This window comes from Pseudophryne corroboree, chromosome 2, assembly GCF_028390025.1.
Source record: "Pseudophryne corroboree isolate aPseCor3 chromosome 2, aPseCor3.hap2, whole genome shotgun sequence".
Taxonomy (NCBI): Eukaryota; Metazoa; Chordata; class Amphibia; order Anura; family Myobatrachidae; genus Pseudophryne; species Pseudophryne corroboree.
The window spans coordinates 991,246,303-991,253,791 of record NC_086445.1 but is presented as its reverse complement, the minus strand read 5'-3'; the positions used below and the strand labels follow the sequence as shown (position 1 = coordinate 991,253,791).

The 7,489-nt window shown below is 44.3% G+C and overlaps 1 long non-coding RNA gene across 1 annotated transcript; it reads right to left on the bottom strand.

Moving 5' to 3' along the window:
- Positions 1-1,553: 1,553 nt before the first annotated feature.
- LOC135050196 (uncharacterized) lies at positions 1,554-2,852 on the bottom strand. Its single transcript, XR_010241570.1, has 3 exons — positions 2,550-2,852; positions 2,262-2,474; positions 1,554-1,641 (listed from the first exon to the last, which is right to left on the bottom strand). It is a non-coding gene; the product is annotated as an uncharacterized LOC135050196 (long non-coding RNA).
- Positions 2,853-7,489: the final 4,637 nt, after the last annotated feature.

The following is a 7,489-nucleotide window of genomic DNA, read 5'->3' as shown; positions in this document are numbered from 1 at the left end:
AATACGTAGAGAACCCGAAATGCTGTTGCTAAGGGCAACAGCAAAACCCTAAAGGGTTACCAACGGGTGTGGCAGTAAACTCCTTGGTCAGAGATGGAATGATAGACACAAGGAGAGCCTCCACAATCCTGATTCTCACTTGCAGTGCACAGGTTTAAGCTTACTGCCACTAAACTGACCCCTGACACCTAGCACAGTGAGACAGGATTAGACAGGCAAGTGTTAGAATACAGCCGCAAACTTGCTAAGTTCACAGAGTAATAACAGAACCCCAGCAAGCTAAACGACTGACTCCAGTCTTACTGCTAGGTCTGGATTGGCAGAGTGTAATACCAAATCCCCAGGCCTATTTGCAGTAAGCAACAAACAAATACAAAGCTACACAGTACTGGCTAACTTTCATGAACTGACTAACCAACAGAGATTCAGCAGCATCTGCTTACCCTGAAAAGAGGCCTTATAAAGCAGGTGCTGTCCACGCCCCACTCAGACCTCACAGACTGTGAGCACAAAAACCAGCACCGGATCCCCTGCCGTGCACAGAGCCTATAACCACTGCACAGCAAAAGACCCGAACCGGAGTATCAGCTGCGCTCAGGTTACTCCACTAGCACTTGTCTCCCGGTTGCCATGACGACGTGGCAGCACAGGGCAGGAGACCCTAACAGGGAGGCAGGTACGGCAAGAAGTGATCCTGCGTTATTTTTCTGGTAAGTTTTTGTCGGATGTAATTATCCTTGACTAAACACTTTGCAATACTTTCAATTGTGTGTTTTGTTACTTACTGTTTGTTGTTTATAGTGGTGTGTACATTGTACTTAGTTTATGTTATAAATACATTTTCAGTCATTACCCATGAAAAACATACATACATACATAGCAGCTTCTACAATGTTTGAGACGGACACAGGAAGTTGTGTGTTTGTCAAATCAATTTTTTTATTGCGTAAATCAAATTTGTCAAAAGTCTTATTTTTTCCGCTTGTGTGTGCTGGGTGCTGTGCTTTGTACTGGCACGTGCTCGGGAGGAACGCCGAACAGGGGAGGTTACTGGCGTTTGGATAGGGGTCGTGGTTCCAGAGCTGGAGGTCACTTGTTGAGCTGCCATCAATGTTATGTTGTTGCTCAAATTATTTATGCTAGCATTCAGTTGTGTGTTGGTTGCAGTGTGGCTGGCTACAATCCGGGATAAAGACTCATTCACAACCTGGTTGTGCTGAATGAGTTGAACGAGTGCCTGCTGATGGCGCTGTTGCTCATCAATGATGCGCGTTAAATGAGCCAGCATTTGGTTGTTGTCAGCCCGTATTTGCTCCATCGATGTTGCGATTCGGCCTACTTGGACAATCAGTCTGCCCGAGTTGCAACTAATGCGCGGTAGATGATGGGGCAGACTGGCAAGGTGTTGGGTATGTGCGGTCAGGCTGGCATTGCTTTGTGCCTGTTGGCTTGTCCAACTGGCCCAAAAGTCATCTGGTATTTGTGGCTGGGGTGGAGCTTGTGCCAGTTGTGGACTCATGGAGGCTTGGGGGATATCCTGCAGCTGTATTGGCTGGCTCGGGTCAACAGGTGTTAGTTGCAGTGTGAAGGTTGCCTGTTGGTCTTGTCCCTGCTGGTCCACGTCGGCCATCAAGCTGGGCTCTGTATGGGGTGGCCAACATGCAATGTTTATTTTTCTTAAAATATATTTGCTAGTTCTACACATTACTACATTCATAATACTCCATTTTTCAAGTTTTTAGAGTTGTTATTCTAAACTTATAATTTGTTTTTTCTCAAAAAACATATATACCATCACAGGCGTGCACATAGACAGACTTGCGTAATCCTCACCTAACTACCTCCCCTCCACAGCATTACAGTGTTATGTCACCTCCCCTGTCCACGATATAGACTGCTTACCTGGATAGTCCAGAGGAGCGGAGCAAGTAAGCAGTCTACATACCGGACAGGGGAGATGTGTGAACACTATAATGTTGTGGAGGGTATTTATTTTTAATGTTTTTTTTTTTTTTTTAAATTTATTTTATTGTGCACGTGTGTGGCCAAAATTATTACAAATGTATGTTCGTTTTTAAAAATGATGTTGGCGATATCAACCACTAAGACATTGAAAAATTAAGCATTTGCACCTTTACCAATTGAAGACGTAACATGACATTGCTTGTTATGGCAAACATGTAATGTCAACTCCAACTCACAACATAGTAACTGTACTGTGTAGATTATTTGCTATGTGTTTAGTTTCTGTTTTGACTCACCAGATAACTGAGGTGATCGGGGCTCATCACTCTGTGGACTCGCCAATAGTGCCAGTGGTGGCTGGGGTGACACTGCCGAAATGCGCCGCCTGGGTGGGGAAGATGGAGCCGCAGATTCCGTGCCAAGACGCCGTGTCTTACTTGGCCTCCTGGGTAAGTGGCCCGAGCCCTGTGATGGGCGCCTTACAGGAGGTCGGCTTACAGAAGCAGAACCTATGAGAATATATAAACATTAATATTTTGTACTTCTATGTGTTTGCAGAATATGTGACTACAGTGAAGTCTTACCTGCAATCCCAGCATCATCCTGAGTTGTCTGAGGCCTGTCTGGCCGGCTGGTCTGTCGGACTGTTGAAAAAGTGGAGCAAACATTATTACCATGCTTTGTGTAAAAATTATAACTGCAAAGCCTTAGTGTACTGTAACCATCTATTATGTATTCTAAATTAAACTAATTTCTGCTTAAGATCTTCGTGCTTCCTTAATTTGTGGTGTATATCAAAATGTACATGGTGTTGCACCAAATAAATCTGTTACATTTGAGAATTATGTGTCAGATATTGCATAGATTGACTACTTGCAAATTTAACCAAAATGTAATTTTGAATTTGTAGGAACCTTTTTTTTGAAGTAAATTAATCAAATATTAAAAAATGCCATTACATACAACACCGATGTCCAAGCAATATCGCAAAATTATTATTGCAAATACACATACCAGCAGGCATTGCACCTGTTTTTGAGCAAAATTAAATAAAAAATACAGCCAAGGCAAGATGGAAAATGCAATTTCTAAACACAAACACACCTTAAGGGTGCATAGGCCTGCAATATCTGAGCAACAATTTTTGCATCCTTTAACCTTAAAAAAATTAAAAAAAAAACATTTAGAGGACATTTTAAAATAAATTTAACAAATCCAACTCACCATCCTGCGTGGGTCGGTCCGAATCCCGGACATGAGTTGCAGACACCACTTCTGCAGGAATCAATGCCCGCACAGGCTCCTCCCACTCCCGATAGGTTGCCCGGAAAGGGGGTCCACCTCCGGTTTTGCGGGCTGATTTTGCCTCTTTGGCCATCTTGGCCTTGACACGCCGCTTTATGTCATAGAACCTCTTGCGACACGTGTCCTCAGTCCGCCTCACCACACCCTCACTATTGACGGCAACTATTACTTGCCCCCACAGGACAGACTTCCTGCGGGAGGACACCTTGCCAGCATCCTGACCAAACAATTGGCGATGGTGCTTCATCAGCTCACGCACCAACGCCATGTTTTCAGCATAGCTGAACTTAATATTCCTGCCAGTCTTGGTAGTGGTGCGTGGCTGCGGAGCCACAACACCATCACTATCACTGGAGAATGCAGCAACAGGCACCCCCTCCTCCTCCTCCTCACTAACCTCCTCCCTCTCACTAACCCCCTCCACCTCACTAACAGCCTCCACCTCACTAACAGCCTCCACCTCACTACCAGCCTCCACCTCACTAACCTCCGCCACCACACTGACCTCTGAGTCTGACATGAGGACAAACGACAAAAAACACTGAAAAATAAAAACACAAAACACACTCCTCCACTACTACTACTACTACACACCACACAGCCAACACACACGCTCACTCACTCACAATGACAAAAGACTAAAAAAAAATAACAAGGACAAAAAAATTTACAAACTGAGAAAAAACAATACTACAATGACAAGACTACTTACACACACAGTACAGCACTCAACAATCACAAAACTCCTCTCCAAATCCTCCAAAAACTCCACCAAACTCACCAACTCCAAATACACCTTCCTCTCTCCTCTCCACTAGCTAAACCCACGAGGTGCGGTGTGTTTGGGGCGGTTTTATAGTAATATGCACAGACACTCCTCCTTCACGAATACAACCAATCACGGACGCGTGACAAAAACGAAACTTAGGACTAAAAACACGGCCGCAATATCAAAATCACTGCCGTAACAGACATGTGACGCAGTCGTAAAAAAACCCCACAAACACGGCCGCGAAACAACAAAAGCGGCCGCATTCTACAGCAGAAAACCACGAATGACATCGACATTGGAACAAAAGAAAAACCCGAATACGACAGCTTAGTAAATTAGTCGTAATCAATTCAAAAAGTTGCAATTTTACACTGTCGATGTCATTCGTGATTGAACTTTGACCTGAAACGGGAAAATACGAATCTTAGTAAATTTACCCCAAGGTGTACCGTCAGGCCTGGTAGGAGTGGGAAGATTTTTCCCGTGACCAAGGGCCTAGAGGTAAGAGGGGTCGACGGTTGCTGCTTGCTTTTGTCTGGCAACTCTTCGTAACAGGGAGATCGAGAGCAGTAGTATCTCGGTACCTTGCAGGGATATCCTTTTTCTCAAAGTTAAAGGGTTTGCCAGATTTTACGAAGAGTTTCCTTTTAACGAAGGCTATCAAGGGGTGGGCGCGTTCAGCGCCGATTCCGCCAGATAGAAGATGGCGTCCCTTCTTCCTTCACTTATTGGGGTAGTTGCAGAGGTGGCGGCCACGAGTTTTGAAGCACTCCTGTTTGAATTGGCATTTTCCATGGCGTTTCATGGGGCATTTAGGTTGTCTGAATTGGTCGCGGCTTCCAAACGGACGGATTCTATTATGCTGCGTTCCGATGTGGTAGTGGGGGATGGGTCTTTGCTGTGCAGGCTGCGCCGTTCTAAAACGGATCAGTTAGGTAAGGGCCGATGGGTCACTTTAGCGCCATCGGTTGATGGGAGGTGTTGTCCGGTGACATTGGCTAATCGTTATGTGGTGGTGAGACCTTCGGTAGAGGGTTCGTGGCTTCTACATTATGATGGTTTGCCTTTGACTAGGTATCAATTTAATTGGATGCTTAGGCGCTGCCTGTCCGGTCTGGGCCTTTCCCCTCATGATTTCGGTTCGCACTCATTTAGGATCGGGCCTCCACCTCCGCGTCATCAGCAGGGTTTTCAGTGGCCGAAATTAAGGCTTTGGGCCGATGGAAGTCGGCTAGTTATAAGCGTTACATTCGGCCGTGTTCTGAATAAGTTTGTTGTTTGTTTTTACTAACAGTTCGGTTGTTCAGATGTGTTTCTGTCATTTCAGTCTTGTGTGTCTCCCCTGTCCTCCCTACTCGGATGGCTAGCTACTCGTCACTGTTGGCAGTGGGGGTCTGGAGTTCTTTTTACAATTTTTTGCCTGAACTGACGGACTGAATTTGGCTTCTTAATATTTAATTCGGCTAATTGGATTTTAATTATAAGTCCCTCAGCAGGTTTTTAAGTTTCACCTCCAGCCGAGTTATTTTGTGTGAGTCTAACCCCCCCTCCCCTCCCCCCCCTTTTTCCTTCACTAATGCAACCCCACCCCCCTCTCCCCTTTTCCTCCCTTCCCTCCTTTTATTATTTTTATTTATCCTTCTGTATCTTTATGTTGCTGCGATTGGCCTGAAGCTTGTTTCACAGGAAATTGAATTCCTTACAGAATTTTCTTTTTGGCAGATCCTCAGTATTCGAACAGTTAATTCACAACGTTCAGTTCTTTGGTGGGTTTAAACGAAATTAATCTTTTTTGCCTTTTCCCTCCTTGTAGGTTTGCGGAATGATAGGTTTGGCATTTGGGTGATTGGTCACTCATATATTTTTTGGGTGGCTAGGCTTATGGCCTCAGACGGAGCGCCGCGGTTTCCAATGTCGGCAGATGTGAGGTGGATAGGAGTGAGGGGTATGCTTTGGCGGGAGTTGAAGGCCAAACTGCTTGAACAGGCTAGTCGGTTTGGTTTGCCTAGGATTTTGGTGATTCACTTAGGTGGAAATGATTTGGGGAAAGGAAAAGCGGTGGATCTACGGTTGTTGATGGTGCGTGATTTGGAGGAGATTATGATGGCTTGGCCGGGTTGTAGAGTGGTGTGGTCTTGTATGGTGCCCCGTTTATGTTGGCGAGGAGTGTTTGATTGTAGAGCGATTGATGGAGCCAGGAAGAAAGTGAATTCAGCGGTGGCTAAATCAGTTTTAGCAAAAGGAGGTGCAGTGGTTTGGCACCAAAGGATCAAATTTCGTTCTGGCCACTTGTTTAGGCCAGATGGCGTTCACTTAGCTAGAGAGGGATTGCATTTGTTTATTGAGGATCTGTTTCGGTTGTGGGTTCTTTAGGTTAGGGGTATGGTGGCGGAGCGTGTTTCTGTAGTCAGAACCTCGCTGTTGGTGGGAAAGAACGGCAAGTTACCTGTTGTTTGTTAGGAAATTGATTGGAGTTAGATTGGTGGTTGATTTTTAGGTGCGCTCACCTTCGTTGACTGGTATACATCTGTTAGACCACCTTTACGGGGGCAGCCTCACCACCTTTACGGGGGGTAGTCAAGAAGAAGGTTGAGTGGATACCTTTGGTGTTTTCGATGGTTTGATTTGGTCGGGGGTTAAGTTGGTTTTAGCCGTTCTTTCGTGCCACCATACTTTAAATTTTATTATCTCATGCAGTCATTAGATTGCATTAGTTCATTTAAATAAATAGCTGACAATTTCTGCCAAAATTTATGTCTCTGTGTCTTTATTTAATATATAAAGTATTTTAAGTTTTGGTGTTATATATTTGAAAACACAGGGCAATCATCAGCCGATAGGGGGTTTAATATGCGGGATGTGACAAATAGAGGCCTAAGGGAGAGATGTTTTAAGCAGTGAAAAGAGTGGAGAAGTGAGCCAGTGGAGAAGTTGCCCATGGCAACCAATCAGAATTGAAGTAACATTTATAATTTGCATACTATAAAATTATACAGAGCAGTTGATTGGTTGCCATGGGCAACTTCTCCACTCTTTTCACTGCTTAGTACGTCTCTCCCTAAGTAATAAAAGTGATATCTCCATCCCTACAGCACAAATGAATGATCCCTGCTTTCCTTCTATAGAAAAGTGGATATTAAAAGTCATAGCAGATGATTCATAAATATAAACCAATCATCATTCTGTAAGGCTGATATTTTGGATGTGCCGCTGAGTGATTTAGAGCAGTTTCCTTACATGAAAATTAGATGGATTTCTAATACGAGTTTAGAGGTGGTAATGAGAGAAATTTTATTTCCTCAACCTAAGTTCTAATAATGTCCTGTGAGTCTTGGTGGGGAACTTGTAGTTCTATAATTGGTGAAGCAGGTGGCTCTGGGATTGTGGTTAATAAATCCTTGTGCAACTAAAATGGATGCAGTTCTGTGTGACACAGACCACGTTCAG